General features: G+C 42.0%; 1 protein-coding gene across 2 annotated transcripts in view; it reads left to right on the plus strand.

Moving 5' to 3' along the window:
- LOC124612264 (irregular chiasm C-roughest protein) overlaps positions 1-19,249 on the plus strand; it is a 1,966,673-nt gene that overhangs the window by 456,534 nt on the left and 1,490,890 nt on the right. The window contains exon 1 of one of the 2 annotated variants that reach the window (XM_047140358.1): positions 8,156-8,245. The exons of the other annotated variant lie outside the window; for it this stretch is intronic. The gene's annotated coding sequence lies outside the window, so the exon portion shown is untranslated. Of the gene's footprint in view, positions 1-8,155; positions 8,246-19,249 lie in introns of those variants that run through there. 2 annotated transcript variants of the gene reach the window in all.

The raw sequence follows: 19,249 nt of genomic DNA on the forward strand, positions 1-19,249 counted from the left end.
TTAATGAGATATACGTCTTTATACATTTATATCTAGAATGGAACTCATGCCTACTCCTAAACCATATATTCTGACACGGGCAACACCTGGGTTTTTCACCTAGTAAAGAATAAAAAACTCTAAGAGGGTGAAATATGGAGCCTAACAACTTTTTTTACATCAGTGAATATAACCCATGTTAAAAAAATACTAAATTTTCTGCGTAATTTACACGTTGTATAATGTATACCTTTTTCAATATCTAGATGCGTAGATGTGCGCTCCTGCCGTCGGCAGCGTCGTGTGTTGGCGCTGTTTGGCTGGGTTTGTGGGGGGGGGGGGGGTGAAAAGGTTGAGGGGGAGGGGGAGGGGGAGGGGGAGGAGGAGGAGGACGGAGGCATCACGAGCTATGCTTACTCGAACAAGCAGACACACAGCGGGCTGCATACTTACTCACCGTCACTCATCGTAATGATGAGTGCAGCCGCTGTTAAAAAGAAGTATTTCATGTAGTAATACTGACGTTCAAAAGCACTATACACTTCTGTGCAGAACTGGTAAACGAGATCACACATAAAAATCAGTGATGACGATAAAAAACAGTTTTGTTGAACATTTTTGATCGCTAACATATTAGTTAATAACTACTGAAATCGGTGATTATTATCTTCAGATCTGAAAAAAAACTGACTACAATCGTAATGATACTGACAAGCTTAGATCATCTAAACTTCAAATTTCAACGCATTACGTTTGAAACTGGTTTTTCTTCATGGATGACGTTGCTAGTAAACAACGAAATAGGTTTTAGCTGTTACATCTGTGAGCAAGACTGTTAAATAAATCTAGCTACGCCCAGTGAACGTCATCTGCCAGCGTGTGTAGTGTGTAGTGCCAACAGTAAAATTCGGAGGCGGTGATGTTATGGTGTGGTCGTATTTTTCATGGAGGGGTCTTGCACCCCTTGTTGTCTTGTTTGGCACCATCATAGCACAGGGCTACATTGATGTTTTAATTACCTTCTTGCTTCCCACTATTGAAGAGCAATTTGGGGATGTCGATTGCATCTTTCAACACGATCGAGCACCTGTTCATAATGCACGGCCTGTGGCGTAGTGGTTGCAAAACAGTAACATCTCTGTAATGGACGGTCCTGCACAGAGTCCTGACTTGAATCCTATTGAATACCTTTGGGATGTTTTGGAACGCCGACTTCGTGCCAGGTCTCACCGATCTCAGTGCAGCATTCCATGAATAATGGGCTGCCATACCCCAAGAAACCTTCCACTGTCTGATTCAACGTATGCCTGCGAGAATGGAAGCTGTCATCAAGGCTAAGGGTGGGCCAATACCATACTGAATTCCAGCATTATCGTTGGAGGGCGCCACGAACTTGTAAAGTCATTTTCAGTTAGGTGTCCGGATACTTTTGACGACATAGTGTATATTGATCCATATTTTGCAGATTTTTTTCTCGCCACACTCACCCAATGCCACGCACCGCTGTCAAACTTGAGACAAAGGGCTATCTACCACCACAACCACGAGTGGGTGGCTATGAATGGTCGTGAAGAAAAGTCTGTCATTACGTACAAACACAAGCCTTTTATTCGTAAATAAGTAGCCTGTGTTCTTCCACATTGTTACAGCAGTCTTCATTCCAAATTTCATCAAAATCGAAGCTGTAGTGTAGTGGTGACAAGATAATAGTCAAACGAACTTTCGCATTTATAATATTAACATGGATTTACTTGTTACGAGAAACGAAGATTGCGGAAGGCATCCAGTATCTAATGAATACGACGTCGACGGGAGTAAAATCCTAATCTTACTTTTCCTTCGTAAGATATCTCAAGCACACAGTGCAATGGAAAGCTTTTATTTTCTACATTTTGTAATAAAGCATTTTTGTGCCTGGAGTAGTTCTAGAGATTGTAGTTGGTTGTAGAATCCAACAAGCTCTTAAGCTTAAATTCAGTAAAAAGACAAAAAAGTAAATAAAAAATAAAAGAAATGATTTGCATTGGTAGAGACAAGTAACAACTGCAAGTATTTCTACACACTTGAAAGGTCAATGCAGTAACTGACTTGTGTTCTTGTCACTGAAATTTTTATTAATTGTGATGTTGTTTCAGTTTTTGTTATTTTGCTTCTGTTGTCACGATGAAAAATGCGTGTAAATTGCATCAGTAGAATTTTAGGGGCAATTTAATTTCTTTAATTTGCGTATATCATTGAATTTTTCCGTGGTTAATTATCTTGTTCGAAAGCTGACTTCTGTTTTAGATTACGTTCTGTGGTAGGAAAATAAATTGCCTGTAATTGTGAAAGGGTACAGTACTGTCCGACACTGAAAATAGGTACAACATACTTCATTATTCTTGTCTGAACAACATATTTTTTTCTAATAACAAGTCAGTTTCAATTAATACAGCGAAGCCGGATACCAGTGTGGGAAAGAATGACAATTTATTTATTTAATTGATCACATGGGCACTCCCACAAAATAAATCCCTACATCCAGTTTGGTGAGATCTGTGAAATGAATGAATGTATGGTCGTCTGCTAACCGCAGATAGTGAATGTGAGTATATGATCATCTTTGAGACGATCCTTTGGCCACCTTTGGTGGAACCAAAGAGATGAAACTTACCGGAACTTTGAGCGCCTGAAATGTGGCTGACCAATACGGTAGCATGGTCTTCCCCCACCTCGACAGAGATGCGAGATGACCTGAAGAACGGCCATGTTTCAGCACTCTGCCGCTGGATCTTGTGCTGTTAAGACCTGTTTTAGTTGTGCACCATAATGACAAAAGAGTGGAGACATGGTATGCATGTGGAATATTTAAGAGTAGTTTGAAATAATAATTTCTCTATTTCAGGAACTTTTGTGGGGAGAATTAAATGTCAGGCAGGTAATATTAATGGGATTGTAGTAATCTTCGGAAGTGACAAACGGTCACAATCAAACCACGTGTAGCAATAAGTTGAAATACTTCCGTGTGCTTAAGTTAAGCTGAATTACTAGCGTGTGTACAATAAGTTGAAATATTTAAGAAATAGCGTGTGTACCATAAGTTGAAATATTTAAGAAATGGCGTGTGCAGGACTTGAAATTAGAGACGAGTACTTCCACGTGGTGAGTACTGTGTGAGTCTCAAACTGTGTATGAGACAAAAGATAAAGAGAAGTACTCGTCCATGGTATCAGTTGAGGACTCGCGTGTGTGATGAATACGTTCTTAATATTACTTTGCGTGATATAATTCGTGTGACACTAGATTCAAACTCTGAGAGAGAAGCAAGGTGACTCGGCCGTCTATCCAGCAACGCCACTTGGCTTGCATTGCACAGGAAGACGTGCATATATCTCCAGAGTTCACAGTAGGAAAGTAGAATTACGAAGTGGGGCAGTGTCGTGTGAAACTGGGATAAATATTAATTGAAGTGGGAAAGCTGAAAGTGATAATGTTGTGACTATTCCCTGTGTAGTATTTCATATTGTAGTGTGGTGTATGTCATGTAATTTGGGTATGTGTGGTTTGCATGGGAGAGTAGCGAGGTAGTTTCAAAAGATTAGTGGGTTATGCGTGTTCCTTTTGTACTGCTCGGTCTGGAGGAAAGTTTCGTGATGATGATTGTGAGAGTCGAAGTGTGAGAAATAATAAAAGATCCACCATCCTATCCAGAAAGTGCACTGTAGCGTTAAATAATTACGAGACCATAAGGTAGAGAATCACCAATGTTAAGCCATGCCCACTGGGCGGAATTTCTCATGTGTTATTGTTGTAGGTTATAGAATTTGTGTGTTTAGGTTATAGAATTTATCGGAATAAATAAGTTAGTGAAAAGAAAAAGATTGGTGGACTTTTCCTTCGAATTGTATGTTGTCACGATGTCCCGAATTTATAATGTGTGCGCCATTCATATTCAGTGCGGTGGCCACGTGTTGATAAAAGCCGTTAAATAAAAGACAAAAAGAAAATGTGGTATTGCCAGTGCGTAGTGAACAGTCAGAGTTCTGTAAATTCCTGATAGTCAGATATGCGTTTCCGTTGCGTATTATTCATACAGGAGGATAATTTGTAACTTAATTGTGAGTACGAGAGTTCATGTTACTCGATAAATAAGAATGAATCCACTCGCTTGGCAGACCACTCATCTTGTAGGCCTGACTGCTTGATGCCACAGTATGAGCAAGGCATGTGGATGCCTCTCAATTGTAATTATGTTCACCTGTGCGTAAAGGATGATTTTAAGTCCCTTCATAAAAATTCTGTGTCTGTGCCTGCTACCCTACGCCACGAAGTACCATACGATTTGATTTACAATAACCGGCAACTGACCTGCTGAGGCGCTCCTGTAGCACATGGACCTCCCGCTGTGTTTATCACCTCCTGGAACCAACACAATGAAACAACAGTCACCACTTTGCCCTGCTCTCGAGAGAAATTCATTCCGCGCCCGTTGCCGAGGAACATATTAAGCGCGTAGTCTGTACGCGTATTTTCTGCGAATGGTGTCCTGCCTCTCTTCGTAGAAAAACGTTGATGTACTGGCTCTGGGAAAAGTGTTAGGGGGCGGGGGGCAGGAACTGCGGAAGCGGGTTACCCTCGCGTCCCTTGAAGGCCGGTCTTCCACGGAGACGGGCTCGGATCCCTCTTAGAAGCTCGCGCGTTCTTGTTTTCCTTCCTTGACTTTATTTCGTCTGGCACTAACAGAACAAGAAACGAAGGAGTAAGTAAATTAGTTTCTTCGTAATGAAGTATGTAAGGAGGAAGGAAAACTTTCATTTCCGTTTTTCCAAAGAAAAGAAATAAAGCTTCCAACTTCTTAATGAACGCAGCGAGCCGGCTGCCACTAAATTATGCCACCGTCTGCATCCGTTTAGCGAAAACTGCAGCCCAACTGCGGAACTGTTTGTGGCGTTGCGTCGCCGTTGGATGTACCAGCAGATCCGCTTATTCATTTATCTCCACGCATTATTCCGCGCCGCCTGCAGCGGCTACGAGCGGTCATCTCATCAGAGAGTAATAATCTGCTGGCGAGCTCCGCTAAAGGGACATTTCCTAGACTATCTCGGCGGGAGTAATTCGTAGGCACTGCCCGAGGCGTCAGTGAAACTTCAGAAGGCAGTATTTGCTTGTTTCCATTCGCGTAATGGAACCCACGCGCTAGATAAAGGTCGGCTTTTGGTTGGGTGTGGACGTTTGAGAGACGTGGTTTCTATTGATGATGTGAGTATTCTATCATAGGTATGAAATGGTTTGACCCTAAAAATGTACACGTTGATACTCTGGCGCGGCTTCGGTGCCGGAAAGGTGCGTTGTTTAAAAACAATAAAGCATGAGATTTCATACCATGAAGGAACCAAGACTAAGTCACATCTTTGATCGAGAAATTCTTTTTCTTTATCCTGTTACGTACCATCGTTTATCATTAGCGTTTTCCTGGTGTGTATTCGCTACAAATTCTGGAAAACATGCAGTCATCGAAACACTTCACATCTGTTGCTTGTATCTATGATACGAATGGCACATTGATACATTAGTGTGCCTTCATCGTCGGTAAACACTGAGTAAATAATACTGCAGCATACAGTTACGTAAGTATTCTCGTCATATTCGAATAAAGAAATATATCTTGCCGTCTCCGCTAGCATTATCATTAATTTACGAAATAATTGCAGAGCTCATAAACATTTAACACAACAAAGAAATTTGAATTTCAATCTAATACCAGATAAACTATGAACTATTACCTATAACTTAGTATGTTTCGTTATGGAAGGAGTACGTGGTACAGTGATGTATAAGAACAACTGAAACATTTATATTTTCTGTGACACCGATTATCACCGCCAATCTTGATGAATGAAATACTGCTTGATATTGTAGCCCTAGATATACTTTCATGAGGATATAACAAATATTTATGCTAAGAAAATAAGACATGTATGACATTAGACGAAGCTGTAAGAACTTAAGGTCGAGGACTTGACGCTATATATTTGATCACGTGACTTTAACAGCTAAACGGAGATAATTAAAAATTGTGTACTCTCTGGATGTTCTACTAGCTATTTATTTACATATTCTGCAAATATTTCGTTTTCATCAGTTCACAGTCTTCCAGGAAGTTAATAGGTATAAAATGAGGCTGTGTAGAAAATTGCGAATTGGGGAGACGATACAACCGTGTAGAAAAGATCACAGGCACCAGTCTTGGGAGGAGTATGCTTTTCTATAACGCCCGTGTGAATCTTACAAGTTGGAACAATAGTATCTTCTGCTACTTTTTCAACAAGAGGACTAAGGAAACGTGGTTCACCGATGTAGAAGAAGATGTGCTGAAAGTGCGAATAGCGCTGGAGGATATACACGAACGTTTTACGCTCAATACGAAGCTCAAAGAGCACACTAGTTTACAAGAAAATGCACGCTTAAACACTAAAAAATGTAGATTCAAACGATGGAAAACAGCTTTCGAAACGAATGCGGGGTTACTGAGCGAAAGCTTAAGTCCAGGAGCAAGGAAAGGGGAAAAGTTGATTTGAAATAGCATGGTTCGGAGTCGGCTAATAAGAAAAGGAGAAGAAGAATAAGAAGAACAGGTTATACAGAAAAATTATTTCCTTTCCTTACTAGCTCATTATTCTATAAAAAAAAACCGTGACATAATTCAAGTCAAGACATGAGTATTCTCGCAACAGTTTTCCACCTTTATTACGTCACCATTGAACGATCATTAGATAATGGTGACAAAATAAACATAAAATCACTCTATTTCGGGATCAATATTTCATTATACTAATGGACACCGTGATGTGAATAAATTACGGAACTGCGACGCAAGACGTGGGTCCCAAATAATCATCACTAAACTTCCTATCCATTCTTGAAATAACTGCTGTCGCAGTTTCTGCCTGTGGCTGTACTTCCGCTCACTTGGCAGATCACATTGCTGGGGTGTGACGTGAGCCGTGACTCACTGTCAACAGAGCCGCTGAAGCATGGAGTTGCGTCCGGCAGCTATCGTAATGGACTGCGTCATATATGAAACATTTAGGCGTTTTATAAACATTTCTGAAGGAATGTGACTGCTGCCCCGTTAAGGAACTGCGGCGTATTAATGTAAAATTGTATCCTTACACTGTGAGAAGCTTAACCAAAATAGATCAACTCATCGACTGTAGTTGAGCAGTGTTCACTAGAGACGTTTTCTTGCGCTCCACCAAATGACATATATCTGTTATTTACTTGTTGTTTGTAACAATTCCAAGTTTAGATTTAGTTTGTAAGCTACCGGCCCACTATCCACTCGCTGGATAAAATTCTGATCTTCCTCATGTCTTCTGGGCTGCGAAGGGAGTGAACTCATGAACTTTAACTTATGGTAGGATCTTGATCTGCCGGATTCAGGAAAGATCTGCGGTGGTGACAGGTAAACAGAGAAGTCATCAAATACTGTATTAAAGAGTTAAGTATAATTTCCACAAAGCATCCAATCAAGTTATTAAACTCCTAAGTTGTTAAGACAATTTATGGATACGCTGTACTGTGTAGCCGTTCCTTCTATATATGGTCTAAGTGTCATCGAGCTATGCTACTTCGCAGTGACATTTTCATGCGAAAGTTACGTTCGTCCCTACGTTTCAAAAGTTGTATAACGATTTCTTTTCTTTAATTTGATATTATCTGTTCACACACACACACACACACACACACACATATATATATATATATATGTATATATATATATATATATATATATATATATATAAGCACGCTCGAGCGCACACCCGTACGCTCACGCATTGTGTGTCTAATTACTAATTAGATCGCAGTGTAGTATTGGCCTTCGTGGAAAGGAGCCATTCCTCTACTCCTTCTCGCTCTTCGGCCATAATCGGAAATCTGAGTATGACAGTCTGACGTTTATTACACTGCCAGAAACTCTGGCTATGCCGAAGAATGAAACCAGGGCTCGATCATGAGGGGCTAGCAGCTACGAGCCGCTGCACGCCGTGTGGCTGCCGTATGTACGTATGCGTGCGAGGGCGAGCGCACGCCCGTGTGTGTGTCGGCTATGCGACCCGTCTACAGACGGCCGGTGGTATATTTAGACCGCGCCGCGGCGCGTGGTGGTGGAGGCGGAGGCGGCGGCGGCGCGACGCGTAGCGCTGGCGGGGTAGCCAGCAGCCGGCAGCCGCAGTCGCGACGGATCGCCGGGATACGCGGCTCGGCCGCCGCTCTCCAGCATCCGGTGAGTGCCACTCTACCGCGCTATCTGCCTCAGCCGACTGCTGCTCCTGAAGATGGCGAGCGAGAAACTCGTCGAAACGTCACATCAGGATGGGGCCATTACTCGACTGATGACCCGACGACATTACGTCAGTGTTTCGACAGTGTATTGCTGACCGCTAATGCCATTCAGTGCAGCCAAGTAGAAGCCTCTGCGTATCTTCCGAGCTTTCAGTGGCGTGTTACAACACGATGCAACCTAACGCCGTATGGTGCACGCGTTAGCCCTTATCCCCTGATACAGCATGCGCGGACGCCAGTTACGTCATCGAATTTCTTCTCTTGAAGACAATTAGTGGGAAACGCGCCGAAACGTTACTTCGGGACAACTTGCTGTTCTGCTGACAACCCGCTGTAATTCCGGTATCTTACACACAAACACGTTGTATAGGCCGCTTCTGTGACTGTACGTTTAAACTACAAGCAAAGACACATACTATAGCTAGTCACTAAGCTTTAATACTTCAGTTACGAAGTGTTTCAGGAGTTTTTCCCATCACCAGATGGCATTTATTTTGGCCTAGTAGCATCGTTCCTAGAAAACGACACCGAAAATCCAAGAATTTTTGTAAATTTATATTATAATCGAAGCGACAAATTGAAACATTTCTGGATCGTTCGACATCGTAGTCATTCCTGCGTGCAGTGCTGCTGACCTGTAAATCAAAACTGTCGTCTGATAATGCAGTCTTCGAAAAGCGTTGTAATTGAAGAATTAAATCTTCTTTACGTTGCTGTCCACGGAGCTGGTAATAGCTTTATATATATAATCACCAAAAATCTGCTATAAATGTAATTATGCTGCAATTAGTTTCGACTACTTATGTTACCAGATGGAACTGTTTAAAGCTAAAATGGTATGTACGATATATCCATTGCTGTAGTATATGTTACGTGTTAATGAACATGTAGTACAGCCCATTTTAGTTTCAAAGTCTTCCACATGCTGTCGTAAACAGCCGAAATTAATTGCAATATAACAAAATTCGTAGTGGCTTTTTGCTGGTTTACAGAAAAATTAAGAATTGAAGCTTATTGACTGGTTGCACTGGTGTATATATTTGTACTTCAAATGTTGCTTCAACAGCGTTTGTTGACCTGCAACAGCCAGCCATAAGAGTATATGCCAGACAGGGTCGACCAAAGACTGATTCCTCTCATCATCCACATTTCCCACGCATTTCTGGCTACGTTGGCTACGTTCCTCATTCACTGCTGCTCAATAAAACTGTTAGTGAACGTTTGCAGCTCTGATGACCTGGTCGTCGACAGACTTAAATATTTATCTTCCTCCTTTTTTTGGTATAGGTTTAAAGGATTTCGATTTATCTTTATGTTTTTGGTACAGTTTAGTGCGTCAGGTGCTTCAGTCGATATTCCAAGCCGATCCACATATCAGTCATCTTGTGTGGTACGCTGCACTTCCTTCTTGCCAATATCAGCTGTATCTGAAGTTGCTGCCAAATATCTTACAGATGCCAACTTTGATTATACACCGAACAGTTGAGCACAGCGACTATATATTTTTACAAGGGAGGATAGGAATAAAGCAATCAGTAGCAGTCTCAATGGTTTTATTATTATTATTATATAATTTTATTTTTTTATTATTATAATAAAAAGCCAGAGGGATTGCGACTGATTGTTGTATTCCTATCCTTCCGTATTTGGCAGACACACTTTAGCTGGTGGTAGTCAAGTAAGAGCTCCTTCTGTGGTAAGCGGATGTGATGTCGCATTGTGGTTGTTAGAAGGAAACGGCACCGCAAGAAACATGGGGGCTTGTTTTTGGCGTCCATATAGATAGCATACAGAGTATTCAAGATACAGTCGAAATGAACAATTTTTTTGTTATTTTGCCGTGACAAGCCTAATAGCTACTGTGAAGTATTTGAAGCTTAAAACATATTTTTGTTCGTGGTATGACACGATAAATTCTAGGTAAGTATGCTTATTTCGTCGCAATTCACATCCAAGACATCATTATAATAGGATATTCGTCATCAGCGTCATGAGATTTGAATTTATCGCGTACCTTGATTTGATGCTACCGGCTTGATACAAGGCGGCTAGTTGTGTTCAGATTGGATCAGGAGTATATGTATGTTAATGCAGGCTTCCTCCGCTACATTCCTCACGGGAAGATCGTGACTAGAAAACCGATCGAAGCTAAAATCAGAAAGAAGGTTTCACTCTGTTGATAAACGGGTAACATTTATCATTGCTTCAACACTGCCGATTACACAGCTATTTGATAGCCTGCTTCTAGTTAATCATGTCTTTATTAGCTACGTTTCAGATAACTGTGGTTAAATCTCTGTTGACTAACCTCAACAAAACCGTGTGTGCTACCTGTTTTTGAAGAATGTAAGTTATGGTGAAGTATGTTTCCACGTCAGTAACTCAAGTCATAAATTACCTCACGCAAAAACAGACATGTAACATAGCGACCTACACCATAGATTTGACTTCTTTAAAGCGTTATTTATCCACCAACTTTTTGTGAGTAAAATTCATAGTGTGGCTTAATTTGACGGTACTGACTATGTACATAGCCGCCTCTGCTATATCCTTCGTTATCAGCGGTAAGAACCGCATATTTTAACCGGATGGATTACGTACTTTCAAGATGTCCGGATCCTACACTAATTATGGATTTCTTTTCTGGCTTCCATCAGACTTTAATACCCCGCTTCCCTCCGATTCCCAGCGCATTTAATGTCTTGTCAAAATAGTGGGAAACAGAGGTGAACTGTGTTCAAATGGTTCAAATGGCTCTGAGCACTATGGGACTTAACTTCTAAGGTCATCAGTCCCCTAGAACTTAGAACTACTTAAACCTAACTAACCTAAGGACATCACACACATCCATGCCCGAGGCAGGATTCGAACCTGCGACCGTAGCGGCCGAGCGGTTCCAGACTGTAGCGCCTTTAACCGCTTGGCCATCCCGGCCGGCTGAACTGTGTCATCACGGCTATTTTAACTACGGAGGAAAACAGTTTCCTTACGCTCCCTGTAAATTATTGGGTTTAAAATGAAGTTGTGAATAACTATTCATTCTGAGGAAGTAATGTGGGAAATCTCCAGAAATACACGACTGAACGGGGCACGCACCAGTAGCCCGTTCATCGGAATAAAGTAATACGATGCGCTCTTGATTCTGATGAGCAGAATTAATTCGTAACTCGCCACAAGCGTGCCCCAGTCCAGAATTTTTTGTGCCGATTTTTAATTAATATCCGTTCTACATTAACATACACAGTCAGTAAACCTCTCTAGCCATTCGCCCTACCTGCTAATGATATTCCGTGTACATTCCATTCAATATTGCATCATAGCATTATCTGATTGAGGAGATGTGACATGCTAAAGGAGTTTACTATTACCCTTGTTTTCGAATATCACGATATTGAAACATGCTTTGCAGCCTTAAGTGTACATTACGAAACCTGACTTAAATTTAAATAACTACATTCTCTGTGAGTAAATATTTCCCCAAATTTTTATTTCTGTTTCGTTCATGTAACGTATTTGTGCGACAGAAGTAATGTGTAAACAAATTGTGTATTTTATTGCTCTCTCTCTCTCTCTCTCTCTTGGAATAAATCCGTATTGTCAGACATACGCAACGTGCTCTATTATCCCGGGTTTGGTGAAGTTTAGAAGGCGCGTCTGCCCGCCAAAACGCATTCAGCGGAGTAAAGTGAGTGTCCTTTTATTTCTGTGGTATGATTCAGCCGGACTCGCCGCCAGCTTGTTAGGTCTGTGTGCAAGCCAAAACGTGTTCCACGGTTAAGAAAAGTGCAGTTTTTTTCTAAAATCCTAAGTTCTTGTCCAGAAACACTGTCTTTACGTCAAATAAAAAGAGAAATATTATTCACAGTGATAAGCCATTGTGTGTGTCTTTGCGGCAAGGTTTTATAAACGGTTTTAATTTGCTTCACATCGACGTTATCGTGTTTCAAAGTCCCAGATATCTAAAACTCACTTTCGACACAGCCCAGTAACACTGTGCTCAAAACACTGTACTTGCATTCGGGGGCTACTAGGTTCAAATTACCGTCCAGATTTAAGTTTTCCATTCTCTCCCTAAATAGATTAAGGATGTGACTGAGAAAAATCTTTTTAAAAGAATGCGGCTAATTACCTTCATTATTCGATAAGAGCTTAAGTCTCTACTGATCACCTTGTCAACGTGACGATAAACCTTCATTTAATTTTACCACTTTCTTAGGCGACATGGATAACGCATGATGATGTGGAGTCATCCGAGTCAGAAATAGCGGATTTCAGTTCAGCTGATGGAAGAAATGTTCATTATCAATGTTCGGTCGAATATGAGATTAGAGTATCTGACGTTGAACTCCTCATTTTTAATTATGGACCCATGTTCAATGCTAAATTCCAAACTTAATCGCAGTGTTTTTTGGAGTGAATAAATGTTATGAACATGTCGCGTGAACTGAAAATTTTTTTCTAGCCCTCTGATCGAAACCGGATATCCTGTTCCCAATGAGTGGTCGCCTATCTCACTAAGTATTTCATTTTATTCAATTTTCTATTCATTTCTTAAATTTGGTAAGATTGTCATCACCAGGCACTCTCGTATATCTAACCAGGTGCTTTATGTGTTTTCCATTACATTAATTACGATAAGTGTATTATAAGTTACAGTTGATATACAACTTATAAAAATTTAGTAATTACTGTAGTGCAGAGTAAAACGCGATTCACATTCGTTCTTGAGTATAACATTAGAGACAGATTTTGCTCCTGTATCACACATGATCGCCCATTGCTAAATCTAACATTCTAGTGTTCTCACTACACGTGATACGTTGGCTTATATCGTAATGACGGAGTTTCGGTAGAACGAGTAACTGCACGCGTTTAAGTTTCACGCCATGCAGAAAGATGTTCCGAAACTTTTTAAAGGCATAGAGGCAAGCAGAAATCTTCTTGCATATTGACGACAGTATTTTCTGCACAGTTGAAATGCCTATCCAAAGGTACACCCGAGTTTTTCACCTTTTGTAATACCGTCGAGAAGAATAGGAAGTGATCTTCCGCAGAAATGAGAAATTAATTTCTGATAAGATGTTAAAATAACTATGGACCTTTTACGCATTCATTTTACGTCCCAATTTTTGCGCCCTTCTTATCACTGAAGACAGGTAATAATTCGTTGGGACGATCGCAATACTGATATCTTCAACTTAGGCATTTAGGTAAAGTTGGAGGTTGTCAGCAAAGAAGTGATACTTGCAGGACAGAACCGAAGCGATGTCATTAATATTCAAGAAGAGTGGGCCAATAACTGACCCCTGTGTCACTTCTAAAAGTACGTGAATGCAGGACGACTTTCCGCTCCTGTAGACAACTCGTTGGTGATTGTTTTCGAAGCAGCTTTCAAAGTACATTTGGCAACACAATTACGACAAGCTTTAAAAATTAAATTGTTCATCGTGTTGCCTGATAACTGTATTCAAGTAGTTCGCAGAAACGTACAATACGCCATGAAATGCTTTATGTCCCAATGATCCACAACATACCTCCAGAACCGACTAAATTCTCATTCAATACATCCATTCTTGATGACAATCTGCAGGTGTGAATTATACTGTCTGTTTGTATACACTAAGTGACCAAAAGTATCAGGACACCCCCGAATACATACGTTTTTCATAGTAGGTGCATTGTGCTGCCTCCTACTGTCAGGTACTCCATATCAGCGACCTCAGTAGTCATTAGACCTCGTGAGAGAACAGAATGGGTTCCGCTGAACTCACGGACTTCGAACGTGGTCAGGTGATTGGGTGTCACTTGTGTCATACGTCTGTACGCGAGATTTCCATACCCCTAAACATCCCTAGGTCCATTGTTTCTGATGTGATAGTGAAGTGGGAACGTGAAGGCAGACGTACATCTCAAAAGCGTACATGCCGACCTCGTGTGTTGACTGACAGGGACTGTAGACAGTTGAACAGGGTCGTAATGTGTAATTGACAGTTGTGTGGAGTGACAAATCACGGTACACAATGTGGGGATCCGACGGCAGGGTGTGGGTATGGCGAGTGCCCGGTGAAAGTCATCTCCCAGCGTGTTAGTGCCAACAGTGAAATTCGGTGGTGTTATAGTGTGGTCGTGTTTTCCATTGAGGGGGCTTGCATCCCTTGTTGTTTTGCATGGTACTATCACAGCACAGGCCTACAGTGGTGTTTTAAGTACCTTCTTGCTTCCCACTGTTAAAGAGCACTTCGGGGATGGCGATTGAATCTTTCAACACGATCGAGCAGCTGTTCATAATGCAGGGCCTGTGGCGGAGTGGTTACACAACAAAAACAACCTTGTAATGGACTGTCCTGCACAGAGTCTTGACCTGAATCCTATAGAACATCTTTGTGATGTTTTGGAATGCTGACTTCGCCCAGGCCTCACCGACCGACATCGATACCTCTCCTCAGTGCAGCACTCTGTGGAAAATGGGCTGCCATTCCCCAAGAAACCTTCGTGCAACAAATTGAACGTATACCTGCGAGAGTGGGAGCTGCCATCAAGGTTAAGAGTGGTAAAAGACCATACTGCATTCCAGCATTACCGATGGAGGGCGCCACGAACTTGTAAGTCATTTTCAGCCAGGTGTCCGGATACTTTTGATCACATAGTGTGGGGGTGATTCGAAGCCCTTCGTTGTTTGACTCTGGTACGACTTATAGCTAAGTTAATTAGCTTTCGAGCCACTGCATTCTCTTCATTAGAGGGAGGCGTCTTAGGAAGATTATTTTCTGGACCTTGCGCTTACGCTAGAGTCGTGGTGATTACATTGCACCTTGGTATCCACGACATGTATTCCGATAATGTACATTTCAGCCGGAACATCCACACACAGTATTTAGGTTCACTTTGTGTGACTGCATGCATTTCGTTTCGGAGGATTTAATTCAAATGTATACATGTTACACTAGTAGCGATGATTCGTCAGTCTTACGGGAACATTCAGTTTGCTGATGGATTTTTTAAATTTTTTTTTTTTTTACCGAGTTCTTTCCTTCACATGTAGGCAAACGCATCATCACACCACACAGAGATTCGTCATTGCAGTCTACGCTAAACAGATGTACACTGCACAGAAAATGTAGCTCTGTGTTTCAGTATTTTTATGACAAAATTATTAAACAAAAGTGTCACTGTCGACAGGCTCGACAAATTTTTGGGGGGATAATACACGCTGATCAGCTAGCCGGTAAGTCTACCTGTCTACGGATAACAGCGGTAACTAGTCTTGGCATGGAAACAATGAGGCCTTGATAGGTCGCTGGAGGGAGTTAAAAAGGCGCAAATGGCTCTGAGCACTATGAGTCTTAACATCTGAGGTCATCAGTTCTCTAGAACTTAGAACTACTTAAACCTAAATAACCTAAGGACCTCACACACGTCCATGCCCGAGGCAGGATTCGAACCTGCGACCGTAGCGGTCACGCGTTTCCAGAGTGAAGCGCGTAGAACCGCTCGGCCACACCGGCCGTTTGGAGGGATTTAGTATCACATTTGCACATATAAGTTACACAATTCCCTTAAAATCCGGGGAGGGGGCTATGAGCTCTGAGGCCACGTTCAATCACATCGAACATGGGTTCGATCAGGTTCAGATCTGGTGAGTTGGGGGGTCAGCACATCAATTGGAACTCGCCACTGTGTTCCTCGAACCACTCCATCGCACTCCTGGCCTTGTGACATGGTGCACTATCTTGTTCAACAATTCCACTGTCGTGGTGAATCATGATCGTCATGGAGGGGTGTAAGTGGTCTGCAACCAGTGTACATTACTTCTTGGCCGTCATGGTGCCCACGTGAGTGTTCCCCATAGCATAACACAGCTGCCGCAAGCCTGTCTCCGTCCCACCGTAAAGTTGTTAAGGAGCTGTTCCTCTTGAAGACGCAGGATTCACGTCCTCCCATCGACTTGATGAAGACAGTGTGGGACTCATCAGGTCATGCAACACTCTGCCACTGCGCCCATGTCCACTGCCTATAGTCACCTGCCCATTTCAGTCGTAGCTGCAAATGTCGTGGTGTCAGCATTGGCACACGCATGGGTCGTCGGTTGCGAAGGCCCATCGTTAGGAGTGTTTGGTGCACTGTGTGTTCAGACGCACTTTGTACTCTGCCCAGCACTGAAGTCTGATGTTAGTTCCGCTACAGTTCGCCGCCTGTCCTTTTTTACCAGTCTGCTCAGCCTACGACGGCCGGCGTCTGTAATGAGGGGTGGCCGCCCAAACGTGCGATATCTGGACATGGTTTCAGCTTGGTTTCGTCACGTGTTAAATACACTCACCACAGCACTCCTCGAACATCCGACAAGTCGTGATTTTCCGAAATGCTCTTGGCGAGCCTTCTGGCCACCACAACCTGTGCCGGCCGCTGTGGCCGAGCGGTTCTAAGCGCTTCAGTCCGGAACCGCGCGACCGCTGCGGTCGCAGGTTCGAATCCTGCCTCGGGCATGGATGTGTGTGATGTCCTTTGTTCAGTTAGGTTTAAGTAGTTCTAAGTTCTAGGGACTGATGACCTCCGGTGTTAAGTCCCATAGTGCTCAGAGCCATTTTTTTATTTATTTTTTAAGGGGCTCCGGAACGCCCTATACTTGCAATGTTAAAATAACGCTTATAAATTACATCTTTCCTCACAAAGTATTTGAGGTAGGCAGTTGAACTTTTTACAGATTATTTATTGGAATATGAGCTACAACTTAACACAGGGATTTTACAAAATTTTAGTGCAGTTATTAAAGATGATTTTTTTCAATTGTCCAGAATGAGATTTTCACTCTGCAGCGGAGTGTGCGCTGATATGAAACTTCCTGGCAGATTAAAACTGTGTGCCCGACCGAGACTCGAACTCGGGACCTTTGCCTCTCGCGGGCAAGTGCTCTACCAACTAAGCTACCGAAGCACGACTCACGTCCGGTACTCACAGTTTTACTTCTGCCAGTACCTCGTCTCCTACCTTCCAAACTTTACAGAAGCTCTCCTGCGAACCTTGCAGAACTAGCACTCCTGAAAGAGCACTTGCCCGCGAAAGGCAAAGGTCCCGAGTTCGAGTCTCGGTCGGGCACACAGTTTTAATCTGCCAGGAAGTTTTTTTCAATTGTAATGAAAATTCACAACGTTTTTTTGCAATTTTTTATTTATATATTCAAAAATATACAGTTTTTTGGAAAAAGGCTGTGTTAAATTATGCAGAAGGTACTGTGTAACATTTACTGAAAGTTTGAAACAAATATGTTTGGAAGATCCTTAGAAAACATGTAATTAGTATGAGAAAATAAAAGTTTTGGGAATCGAGCGACAAAGATTGGATTAACTTTTTAGTGCATTCCAGGTCCATAGGATGGATTATCTTCGTCCTCTGCAAACTCCTCCTCCAGCTTCCTCTTGTTCCTCCTCCTGTTTACTCTTGCTTGTATTTCTAGACTCTTTACAGCCCTGTCTGCAGCCCGAAGGCGTTCCTTGTCTAAAGCAAGCATCGCTCGTTGCTGTGTTCGTAGATTTTGCTACCATTTTCTTCAGTTGCAGTTACTGCAACACTGTTACAAAAGGTGGTCATGTATGAACACTTATCACATTTCAGTTGTATTTCACTAGCAAGTCCTACGTGCTTTATTATGGAGAGTTCCAGACCAACTTCACTACAATGAATACATCTTACACAGTTTGAAAAAATTCCTTTGAGAACCGACATATCAAATATTTCATTCACATCCGATTCGCCCATAAAACATTCATAGTTTTCACTCATTGAACCAAGCTTCTTCTGTGAAGTATTAGCTTTCCCACTTTGATTGCTATGGGCAGGTGTACTTGAGAGGTTAGGTTCACTCACTTGGTTATCGTCTTTATTGTTTACAGTAATAACACATACCTTTGGCTTTCCAACATTTCTCCTTTTCTTAAAAGCCTTCAGAGGATTTCTAATAACTTTACTTTTACTCATTATTATACTTCAACAAAACAGAGACTCAAGAAACAGAATTAATTACGAATATTTTCGAGATAACGACAGAGTACATAAACATGAAACAATCGACAATCACACCAGCGATATATATTGAACCATCACAGGTTAGCCACAACACATACTTTATCTCACATCACTAAAATGTACCTGATGAACACGGACGTTAATAATAACACCATTTGACAGCAGTTTAACAGCGCCACAGTGGGTCACGCCCATGTAGAACACATTTAAAAAAAAATTTAAAAATAGTTGTAGTCTTCGGAATTGAATAAATTATATATCTATTAAAAGGTAATAGTCTGCAGATTCAGAAAACCCAAAAAAGTAAAAATTGAACTTTCATGATTTTGAGCCTTTCCGGAGCCCCTTAACCACAACCTGCCCTCGGTCAAACTCAGACAGATCGCGCGCCTTCCCCATTCTACACACCGACGGCACGTTCACTGATACTACATGCTCCGTGCGTGTGTCTGACCAGCAGTCATTCCTCGTCGGATGAGGCTGCTATCTCCTGGAAGGGTTTATATTGACAGTAGGTCGGTGGTTCAAAAATGGCTCTGGGCACTATCGGACTTAACATCTGAAGTCATTAGTCCCCTAGGAATTAGTACTACTTAAACCTAACTAACCTAAGGACATCACACACATCCATGCCCGAGGCAGGATTGGAACTTGCGACCGTAGCGGTCGCGCGGTTCCCGACTGTAGTGCCTACAACCGCTCGGCCACACCGAAGTCGGTGGTCATAATGTTCTGGCTGACGAGTGTATATTCCTGGTCATATGTAAGAACATGAATCGTATCCAGACATCAGCTGCCTACGATCAAATAAAAACTACAATGTCTGTACTAGTTCTATTTACCACAAATGTTTATGGAAATTCTGTGTGTCACATGGACCTTCGAGGGAACACAGCGATATTCCAGAGAATTCCATTGGTATCAC

Source organism: Schistocerca americana, chromosome 4 (assembly GCF_021461395.2).
Source record: "Schistocerca americana isolate TAMUIC-IGC-003095 chromosome 4, iqSchAmer2.1, whole genome shotgun sequence".
In the NCBI taxonomy this organism is placed as follows: domain Eukaryota; kingdom Metazoa; phylum Arthropoda; class Insecta; order Orthoptera; family Acrididae; genus Schistocerca; species Schistocerca americana.